Below are 12,395 nucleotides of genomic sequence, written 5' to 3' on the forward strand. Positions count from 1 at the left end.
CACTTCACAGATCAAAATATGATCTCCTTCTAACTTCAGATAGATATTGCTATCTTCACTTGTTCTTTCAAATCCAATCTTCACAAGATGGGAGTGTAAATGTTCATACCATGCTCTAGGTGCTTGCTTCAATCCATACAAGGCTTTGTGTAGCCTACACACCATATCACTATCTTCTGATAGGGAAAACCCATCTGGTTGCTCTATATACACTTCTTCTTCAAGTATTTCCTTCAGGAATGCATATTTTACATCCATCCGATACACTTTGAATCCCTTGAAGGCTACATATGCAAGTAGCATTTGAACTCCTTCCAATCTAGCTACTGGAGAAAAGGTTTCTCCATAGTCTTCTCCTTCTTCTTGAGCATATCAATTATATACCAATCTTGCTTTGTTTCTTACCACTGTGCCATGTTCATTCGGCTTGTTTCTAAAAACCCATTTGGTGCCAATAACATTTTTGTGCTCAGGTTTGGGTACCAAAGACCGTGTACCATTATTTTCTTTCTGGTCAAGTTCCTCTTCCATAGCCTTAATCCAGTCTTCATCTTTGTGTGCCTCTTTAAATGTTTTGGGCTCAAATTCGGAAACCATGCAAGAATTCTCTCTAACCTTTCTTCTTGTGGGTATTCTTGCATCCTTATCCCCTATGATTTGATTTGGATCATGATGAAGCTTTACATACCTAGGGATGATATTAGTTGATTCCTCTTGCTTTTTCTCTTCATCCTCATCTTCATCTTCATCTACATCAGCGTCTACTAGTGTAGGAGCACTATTACTTGTACTTGGTTGTTTTGCAACTAGTTCCTAGAAGGTTACACCCGGTTCATCCAATTGTTCGCTGCTAGTGTCCTCAGATTTCTCAGAAGTTTCATCAACTCTTACATTGATACTTTCAACAATTCTCTGAGTCCAATTGTTAAAACACTTAAGAGCTTTTCTCTTGGTGGAATACCCTAGGAATATTCCCTCATCACATTTTGCATCAAACTTTCTCTAGTGTTCACTTCTCTTGATATAACACTTGCTACCAAATACTCTAAAGTAGCTTACTATTGGAGTCTTACCAGTGCAATACTCATAAGGAGTTTTATCCTTACCTTTCTTGATGAGTACCCGGTTCATAGTATAGACTGCAGTGCTCACCGCTTCTCTCCAAAAATTGTGAGCAACCTTCCCTTGAATCAGTATCATTCTAGCTACTTCAACTACAGTCCGATTATTCCTTTTTGCTAGGCCATTCTATTGTGGAGTCCAAGGGGCACATAGTTGCCTCTTGATGTCATTCTCTTCATAGTACTTATTGAATTCACTAGAAGTGAACTCACCTTCTTGGTCAATTCTAAGGCATTTAATCCTCTTACCGCTTTCCTTTTCAACTAGGGCTCTGAAGGCTTTAAACTTTCCAAAAGCTTCAGACTTGTGTTTCAAGAATGTGACCCACATCATTCTTGAGAAATCATTAGTAATAATCATAAAGTACCTATCTCCCTGAATACTCCTAGTTTTCATAGGACCACACAAATCAGTGTACACAAGATCAAGTAAATTATCTGCTGTGAAAGATTTACCTTTGAAGGTTGAGGAAGAATTTTCCCTAGTTGACATTCTCTGCACAAAGGATTCTCTGGTTTGTTCAGCAGAGGCCATCCTCTAACTTCCTTTATCTTACTAGCCTTCACAATATTATCCAAATTTACATGGTAGAGGGTCCTATTCCATATCCAACTGTCATCAAACTTAGCCATTTGACATTGACTGATATTTATATTTAACTGAAATAAGTTACCTCCGGTCTACATACCGGTGGCCATCAGTTCACCACTCTTTCCTTTTATTTTGTACACTCCATCTTTGAATTCCAGAGTGAGTCCTTTATCATTCAGTTGGGAAACACTCAAAAAGTTATGCCTGAGACCTTCTACCCAATACACATTATCAACACTACTTTTTCCATTTAGAGAGATGGACCTTTTTCCTTTTACCATACATGATGCATCATTACCAAATCGGACTACACCTCCATCGTACTCTTCTAAAGACAGAAACTTCCTCCAATCACCAGTCATGTGGTGAGAACATCCACTATCAATAATCCACTCATTAGAATTATCAAAGCGAGAGAAATAGCCTTCTTGTCTGACACATCTTCCTTAATGGCTACAAACACTATGTCTTCCCTTTCTCCATCTTCTGATTCATCATTAGTGACACCTTCATCGACTGCAACAATACAGTTTCTCCTATTTCCTCCTTTGAACTTTTTAAACTTCTCTGGTTTGTCCTTATTATCACTATTAGGATAGTTGATAGCAATGTGCCTTATCCTATTGCAAGAAAAACATTTCAAAGGGAGCTTACCTTTGTATTCTAGTTCCCTTAGGAAGTCTCTTGGCAAGAAGAAATTCAAACTCCATCAGGATCTCCTCATCATCCATATCTCTTCTTTGTCTAGGTTCATAGCTGGTACCAACTTCTTTTCCCTTTCTAGATAGTGCAGGAGATGCTTTGAAGGCTGATTCAGTCTTCTGAACACTGCCTATTATCACTGTTTAAAAAATGGGTATTCTTGTCCCATAATTGGCTGTCTATGAAAATTTGAGTCTAGTAAGGCCTTGTTACCTCTAATTGCTTTAGGTCCAAAGAGGGTTTAAGGTTTAAGTTTTAATTGCTCTAGTGTCTAAGAAAAACCCTTTCATTCTAATTCTCTATATTTTTATTCACTTAAAGAAGGGTCCATCTGTCATGAAGAGTGTCCCCCCCCTTCTTATTTCTTCCTAGGCGGGTCTGGCAGCGCATTATTTTTCTAAGTCTTTCCTATTATTCTTAATGTTTAACTGGGTTTCTTAAACATCACGCAGGTTCCTTTTAATCTAAAGTCGTGTGTGAATTCGCAAGTCAAAGATGCCCATGGGTTACCATTCGCGAAGTGGCAAAAGGTGGAAAGTGGATCTGGCATCCAGGTTTTCACTAAGATAAAGACCGATCAAGTTCTTTTGATCGAATGGCTCGCGCGGTTTCGCTGGGTGAAGGTGCACGGGTTTTAGGCTTCGTGAAGTGGCGAAAAGGAAATTGGATCCATGAGGTAGTAAAAACTAAAGGTAAATGCTGATCAAGTTCTTTTTGATCAGATGGTCGGTGCTATTTCATAGCCCTAAGGTGCCTAAGATTTAACCTTCATGAAATAGCGAAGTGACATGGCAGCCACTTGAAAGATGTCGTGACAGTCTTTGAGGTGGATCTCGTGGAATTTTTTTCGACAAGTAAGTGAGTGACACGTTGGCTTCTTTTGCCAACTAGTTGCCAGGTTGGATGGTGCTGAGTTATAGGGCCCACTTCTACCAATTAAGATTCTTAAAAGGCGAGTATCTCAAGGATGATCCGATGGTGGGTGCCATTTCGCAAGACAAAGATGCAGGGTAATTTCCATTCACGAAGTAGCGAAAACCACTAGCCTTAAATGCTTGGAGCATGGTTAGTGGGGTTAACCACCAGTCACAGGATGAGATAAAGACAGATCAAGTTCCTTTTGATCGGATGGCCCACGCGGTTTCCCTGGGTGAATATACACGATGTTTAGCTTTTGCAAAGTAGCGAAAGAGATCTGAGCCCATCGCCGAATGAAGAATAGTCAATAAAGTAAAGTCCGTGCAAGTTTCGCTGGATTTGGCGGTTGGCGTGATTTCACTAGATGAAGAAGCATGGATTTTAGGCTTCGTTAAATGGCGAAACAACAAAGTGATAGAAACACAGACATTTTATGATCCGTTGGAGCAAAATTTTTGAATTCATTCATGAATTCAATTCTGAGGTGATGGCCGAAGTATGTGGTGTCACTATCGCAGTTAAGAGCCCGACTGCCGTATATACACTCACATCAATTGAATGTAGGCATCATTTCAAAGAGTTGTTGTAGAAAAGATGGTGCAGAGTAGAGTTCTTTGGGCCAAAAATAGGTTTTCTTGTATTTTGCTAACTAGTTATTTGAAAGATTGATTGAATTGTGGTTTTGTTCTATTAAAGAATTGTTGTGATTAGTAATTGAATTACTTGCATATCATTGAGATGGCACCCAAAAGGGACTTCACAAGGAAATTTAAGTAACAGGAGAGAGAAATTTGTGATGATATCTTGGAACAGTTGTCTCTGTCCACAAATGTAGCAGCTAAAGTTAAGGAATTAGTGCCCAAGGCACCTTGCTTAAGAATAGGAGAAGGATTATATGACAAGGGCAATTGGATAAGAGATCCATAGACAGGGTTGTCTGGTTTGGGTTTATTCAAGGTTGGATTTGGTATGAGACACTCCCCAGCCCGAATGAACAGTATTTGGGAGTTGGATATAGGTAAATTGGTGGTCCCTAGAGTGTTCATAGATGTGGATCTCTTAACTTAGATTGCACACAACTGTGACCCTATTACCAAAAGTGTTAGGGATATAGATGGAAAAACCCTCATTGAAGTAAATGATGATGAATTCAGAAATGTATTTGGGCTCAGTGAGGTGTCCAATTATTTGCATCCCATTAATTTTAAATCATTTGCTCAGGTCTACAATGCACAGAGTAATCATCTTAGAAATGGGCCTCTTAAAGAATTCTTTTTTAAAATAGGTGGATTGACTGTTGTAGGACCTAATACCATGGAGCCTTTCTCCTTAAGTTTGTTCACTCTTAGAGCCAAATGATTATACTAGTCACTTTCCCATATTTTTGGAGAGGATGCTGAAGTGAACATGCTGACTCATTACATGTTAATGATAGCTCAAATTTTAAATCCTTCTCTAGCAGTCACATTTGATTGTGCCCCCTATATTACTGATGCAATCCATGAAAGCTTGATAGGGATAAAGAATGGTAAGGTGGATAGGTCTTTTGGATGGTACTCCCTTCTCATGCATTTGTTTCTATTAAGGGTTGTGACTACTTTGCCAATGAAATGGATCTGGTGAAAGAAAATGATGGGGAGAAAATGCCAGTTCAATTATGGATCATCGTGTTGTCATAAGACAGGGAAGATGCTAGCTACCTAAAGTTTGATAAGTGGTTTGCATCCAAGATCAGAATTCTCTTATGCTCAGAGAATCCAAGGGTCCCTAAAGCTCTTTTGGAGTTTCTTAGGCCAAAGGAGTTTGCTGAAGAAATCTAAATTATCCACAATTGGGGTGACATGTACTTGTACCCTATTTCCACAGTTTTTCAGAGTATACGGTTTCAGAGGCACTCCATTTTTGTTACCATATCAAGTCTGACTGAAAGTAGGAATTGTAGAGGTCCTCAGGCAGATTGGGAGTGTGAAAGAGGAAGAGCTATCTAATAGAGGAAAAGGGACCATTTTCCCTGAAGTAACAAGAGAACATCAGTTTGTGATTACTAAGGGGGGATGGAAGTGCTTTGAGGAATTCTTTTAACCCGACCATTTGTCCACTACAGTGTCAAGGTTTTCTGAACCTGAAGACTTTTTTAATGGTATGTTTAGGAAAAGGGTAGTATGCAAAGGCAGACCTCACCAATTCCAATTCCCTGAAGACATCATTAGAAATGAGTTTGATTTGGATGAGCAAGAGTTGAGGAAAGAGAAATGGGTGGCCTACAAGAAGGCTCTTGATTTTGTGCACCAATTTGACACCAACTATGACCCTTTGTCCAGTTTTCACCCTTTTGAGGAAAAGGAAAAATTACTAATTCTTTGTTTTGAAGATGTAATGCAAACATTGAAAGAGAGAGGGAAGCAGTGATTAAAAATAACCCTGAGAAGGCAAGACTAGTTCTAGCTAGGTCTACATCTATTAAAGCAATCCCTCCGGGTGATTATGTATTACATAAGAAATCCAAGTATAGTGTGTTGGTGCCAACAATAGGGGAGCCTTCTACTTCAAGAGGGAAGAGGAAAATACAAGATTTAATTGACATTCAGGACTCCTGAAAGAAGCAAAGGGTGGGAAAGGAAGTGCAAACTAATGAGCCCCTATATTCCCCATCTCAATTCCCCATTCATATAGGAGATGAGCAGGTAGCAGCTGAGAAATTGTTGCAGTTAGGGAGTCTTGGAGAGATAGCCTATACCTATGATGAAGTAGAGGACGAAATGCCTGAGGACCCAGAAAATGCCGAGATGGACATAACCATCAATGAGTTCAAAGGCCAAGAACTGGATCCTGCCATTAAATAGGCCAGTGAATAATTCTTAGCTGATAGCAACTTTGTTACCTCAAGAGATTTCATGTAGTTTGTGTGTAAGCAGAATATTGATAATTTCAATACTAGATGTGAGAAGAGGAAGGGTGAGCAGCCCCACAAGGATGCAGCTGTGGTGGAGGAAGAAATAAAACAAGAAATGGTCATTGAATTTAAGACCATCACTCCTGAGCAAGGAAGGGAAATGGTAGCAAAGGTTGGTGTCCTCATCCTCCCTGAATGGGATATAGAAGATGCCTTGGTTTTAGAGGTAGTTAGGAAAGAGACCAAGCCTATGGAAGGAGTAACCTTCAAATTTCAATAAGGATGATGCATCCCTGGTCATGTGGTCTCTAAAAAGAGATGAAAATAGAAAGAGAAAGGATACCCTAGAGTCCAGCTACCTTGGAGGCATGATAGTAAAGAGGGTACAGAGTACTGGAGTGGTGGAGGCTACTAGCACAGTCTTAGAGACTACAAAATTTAGTCTTAGATAGTCTTGAAAGCCTACAATGAGGCTAAAGGAGAGGTAATGAGCTGAGATAGCATCATTGTTAAGTTGAAAAGGAAATTGGTAGGACAATACCATCAAGGTGAGTCCTCAACATTGATGATTTCTTCTTCTCCTGCATAGCCTCCATCCACTAGCCCTATCATTGAATTCCCACCTTCTCTTGCACCTTCCAGTTCCCAATCAGTTGAGATCACCCCTCAAGAGTTGGAAAAGTTAAAATAGGCTCAAATCCTGTTTGCAAATAAGTATGAAGAGAGAGTGAGGGCCACAATTTGAGTTTTGCTGACATTATAGGATCATCATTGGTGTATAACAACATAGGTAAAGTTTTGGACATGTGGAATGAGCTCAATGGAGACAAGGCTATTCTGATGCCTATTTTGGACAAGTGGAAGCCTAGGGAAGAAGACTTAGAACTTATGTGTGTATCTTATGATGAAGCAGGGGCTGACCCCATTATCAAATCCACTTGTGACTTGACAAAGGATTTGGCAAAGCTAGCAGAAGGAATAGATAATGTAGAGAGGAAGATCAATTTATATAAGAAAGAGTACACTGAGCAGGTATTTGAATTATTTCTTGGGGGTTTTGCCAGTCCAGCTCAATTGAAGGACAAACAAGTATGGCTCAATGAATTAGGTGCCAACCTATCTTTAAGGATAGAGGGAATCATTAGCACAAATGATACTTCCCTATTTGTTAGAACAATTGAGGAGATAGAGAAGATTAAATCACACTATGGTTTTTTAAATTCAGAGGTCAATAAAATGAGAAATTCTTGGAAGATATTAGCCAAGATAAGAGGGAAAGTTATTAACTTCTCATGGCTCACTGATGGCATGTACCAAGAGTGGACAAGAAAGTATGCAGTGCTGGATGTAGAGGTTCAAGAAGAAGCTGCATAATGACAACTAGCAAAAGGGGGCCGTTAGAAAATAGAAAAGATTTGTAACTTCTTGTTGAAACAAGAATATTGTTGTAACAAACTTTTTTGAAAAGGGTCTGAAGCTTGTATGCATCCATACTATTATAAATGGATACCAGGACTAGTTAGAAGAGGATCGCAAGAATTTGTAATGAAACTCTGCAAAAATATATCTAGGTTTTTCTGAGTTTACAGAGAATATTCTGAGTTTTGTAATTTTTTTCAAAATGAATATCAATATACAGACCATGAAATTTCAAGCCTAGAATTTGTATTATCTTCTGGTGTGCTTTCAAATAATTATTGGTTTCATTTGGGTAATCTAGGGTTATTCAATTGAACATGGATTGTAATGCAGTCTTTATAGATATGTTTCTTAGCTTTCTTCTTTAGGAGGGGAATTAAATACGTGAGGAATATCTATGTCAGTAAGTTATTTTGTTGGAGACTTTGAATCTGATGAACACTGTCTAGTCTAATAAGGAAAGACTCTTATATATGTTAGGCATGTATGGGGTTGATAGAAGCTGAAGTGATGTAGGATATGTTTAATTGTGAAATCCTTGTTTAATTTAGATGACTCTATGGCCTGGATAAAGCACTGGTATCAATTGTAGTTCTCTTCCTACATTTCTTGAAGATCAATACTGAACATGAGCATAAGCTTTCTTTTATTATTTCAGTTTGTGTTGAGGTGATAAGATTCACTGGTTTTGGACTAGTTTATTGTGGATCTATTTTAAAATTGTGAAATTATTCACAGGAGGTATACCCACCTGAACTTTGGATAAGTTCAAAGTGTAGAAGGTGCTTGAAACCTTGTCATATGTTTCTCTAAGGTTCTTTTTCCTTGATCTCTCTATTTAGAGACAAAGTTATTAATTTCTTACAGGGGATAAAAGGGGAATCATAATTTGAGAACAACAAAAGTGGTGACTCTTCTAGGGAGAGTCATTGTGCGTATCTAGATGTAGATTGGTGCTTGATCTAGCTCGAAATATCATTGGATATCTTTTTTTAAAGTTTTTTACCTGACCTTTGATTCGTGTGGTTCCTTTCTCTCTCTGAAAATTTTCATGATTTTGATTTAAAGATCGACAAATTTTCTATGTAAAGTTTGTTTTCATATTTCCCACAGTCTTTGTGGGTGGCGACTCTGATAATCTTAACCAATCCTTTTAAAATAGTTAAAATTATTTAAGAAAACAAGCATAATGTAGGGAGGAAAAAACACCAGGTGGTTCATGAAGAAGCATCCTCGTGAGATGTTGTAGGAGGGATTACCTGAACAGTCACGTAGAGGTTAGAAAAGATTAGTGGTTCATGAAGCATCTAATGTTGCTTGGGTACAGAAAAGCACCAATACGGGTAAGATATCTAAAAGACCTATCTATGCAAATTCAAGTTCATCTTCCCGCGAATCTGAGCATGATGTTTTAGGTTTCCATTCTGGTTTATTTGGGAATGTAGAAGATGTCCATTTTTCAAATCAAGGGATATCCCATGCTAGTTTTTCTGGGAAAGATAGAAGTAGTTCAAACATAGTCAGAGATTTTGTACCTAGGACCATTAATGGAAACATCAGTTTAATTGATATTGACCAAGTCAATGTCTTAGACTCTGAAGAAATCTTCCTTGATGAAGATAAGGTATCCTAGGAAATAAAGGACCTGAATAGAAGAGTCCATCATTTGATCTCCTTAAGAGCACAAAAGGAAGAAAATAAAGAGAGAGGAGTAAAGGCAAAATTGATGGAGAGAGATAGGCTCCTAAGAAAAATTGCTGACCTCGAGTTGCTTGCCCAAGAAAAGGCTAAGAGTGAGGATGAAGGTCCTGTAATTAGAGAAATTCTAGTTCCCCAAGCCAAATCAACATACAAGTCAGTAATCCAACCAAATAGGGAGGTTCCTGGTGACCCACAACCTGTTAGAAATAATGTTGATAAAGGAAAGTAGAAATGCATGGAAGGTGGGTTTGGATCTAAGACTACAGTGGAGATCTCTCATAGGCTATCAGCACATGAAAGAGAGATGGAGAGGATGAGAAAAGAGAAGGAAGATTTACAAATGGAGTTAGAAAAGGCTGAATTAGAAGCAGCTAATCAAGAAGTTAAAAGGAAGATTAGCTATCTGAAAGCACCTCCTATCACATTTCCTTCAGGAGATCAAAATAAACCCCTCCCTCAACAAGCTCCACTCCCTCCTTATAAAATTCAGCTAACTTTGCTTGTTAGCACTGCAACAGCCAATCAAGCCTCTGTTACTAACCAAGGTAACCAGATCTCTCTAGCTCAGAGCCCTAATGTAAGAATGAACATGGGTAATAACCATGTTGTTAACCCATTCCAGAGAAGACCTATTAATTTAGAACTTTATAGGTAGCTCTTTTTTGATGGAATCCCAGGGTACCCTAACCATGTTCCTACTGAGTTAAGAGATAGACTTCATAAATTTGTTGGAAATAATGCAATTAGTGCAGAAGAGCACTTAAAATCTTTTGGTGACTTGATTAATGATTATGAAATTGTGAATGAAGATGTCATCATGAAACTATTTGTATAGTCTTTAGTAGATGATGCAAGAGACTGGTATAGAGGTCTTCCTGTGAATAGCAATTGGTCTTAGGAGGATTTTAAAAATTGTTTTCAGGAACAGTATGGTGATAAGACAAATGTGAGCTATATGCTCAATGAGTTCGACAAGAACAGTATGGTGATAAGACAAATGTGAGCTATATGCTCAATGAGTTCAACAATATCAAAAAGTCTGATAATAAAATTGTCACTGATTTTAATGCTAGATTCTAGAAAGCAATGCATAGATTGTATCAGGTAATGAGATTAGAGGATAACATGTACCTGAACACTTATTACAATGCATTTGATTCTAAAATGGCTTATATTTTGAGGGATAAAAATATTCAGAGCCTGAGAGATGCATTTAGAATTGCTATCAATGTAGTGAGCAATAGAAAAGGATCAAGAAAACTAGGAAGAAGAGCTGATGGTAGGCTATGGCAGGAATCAAAACAACAACCTAATAAAGTTGCTAAAGAAAAAGATAAAATTGAAAAGTTAGTGACTGCTATGAAGGATCTTACTACCAAGGTGAGCAAAAATGATAAACCCCATTATAACTGGCAAGACAAACCTCCCAGGTTGCATGATATGCCTTACAAAACCGCCTGGAAGGATGGTATACCTCAGAATGAAAAACCAAAAAATACTCAGAGCCAAGATACCCCTGATCCTTTAAAAGGAAAAAATGTTCATAACATAGAGAACACTCCTTGGTGTATTGCTTGTGATGGGCCACATTCTCCTCATCAATGTGTTGTATCTCAAGCCCTTGAAGAATCCATGAGACAAGAGGCTGAGCCTGATATTAATATGTTTGAAACTATCATAGAAAGTGATGAGGAGTCTTTACAAAGTGAATTTAGTGATTGTGATGTGTTGGATAGTAAAAGGTCCTACCAAGGACAACTAACACTTTATTGGCATCCCACTTTGAATGTGGTAACAATCAAAGGTGAAGAAGTTCATCTCAAGAGGCCTAGTGATGAAGAAGTAAAAAATCTCACTAAGGCTGCTATAGCCAAAGCCAAGCACAATTACAATTTAAGGAGCACTAAAAGGGATAGCGATCAAGGTGAACTTGGTTCTATGTTTATAAAAGAGGTATCCCATAAGAAAGCAGCAAGTAGTGCTACTTTGCCTCAAGCTGGTCAAGAGTAGAAAGATCAAGTTAAAGAAGTACCCAAGGGTACAGATGATAAAGTTACTAATGATATACAAGGAGCTACCACAATGAAGAAGGCAAGTCAGCTTAAGGTAGAGAAAGCTAAAGCTAATACTGATTTGATTAGTAATTCCACATTTGATATGACTCAGGCTCTCGCCAAAATGAAGGTTATTGTCCCACTGATAGAGTTATTGAAAATAAAGGAACATAGAGAAGCTGCTCTATCTTTGTTTTCTAAGATACCAGACAGTAAGACATCTTCACTTTCTAGTTCAACTAAGGATGAAAAGGATCAGGAGCTGCAAACCCCAGAGGTATATGTTGGAACAACTATTACTCAAGAACCCTCATAGGTAGATCCTTTCTATGTTACATTATTAGTAAATAACTGGTTGATTAAAAATTGTATGATAGATTCTGGTGCAGCTGCAAATGTAATTCCTTATGGTGTCATGAAAGAATTAGGACTGTCAGTGAGTACAGTATACAGGAAATGCTATGCTATGGATAACAAAGAAGTTCCTGTGATAGGTACAATGAGAGATGCTGAGGTGAAGATAGAAGCATTCCCTGAAGCGACATATAAGATGTATGTTATTGTAACTGACACTAAGCCTCATTATGGCAAGTTGTTATCCAGGCAGTGGGCTGCAGCAGTAGGTGGAAATGTTTAATTGGATTTGTCATATGCTACCATCCCAATTAATGGGAATCAAGTCAAATTGTATAGAGAACCACGTGCCCCTAGGGTAATTGAGAAAGTAGATCCTAGCATGCTGAATTGTATGATTGATGTGGATCTTGACAATTTTAGAGTACATCCAATTTTACCCCAATTAAAGAATAGCAACTCCATTGTGATTGAATTGGAATCTCAACAACATGGTTTGTGGCAAATGTATTTTGATGGAGCTTGTTGTAAAGAAGGATATGGAGCAGGAGTTATTTTTGTGTCCCCTTCAGGTATAACTTTCAATTACTCCTTGTTAGCCTTTCAGTGTACAAATAACACTGCTAAATATGAAGCCCTAT

The sequence above is a fragment of the Cryptomeria japonica genome, chromosome 4 (assembly GCF_030272615.1).
Source record: "Cryptomeria japonica chromosome 4, Sugi_1.0, whole genome shotgun sequence".
NCBI classification, from domain to species: domain Eukaryota; kingdom Viridiplantae; phylum Streptophyta; class Pinopsida; order Cupressales; family Cupressaceae; genus Cryptomeria; species Cryptomeria japonica.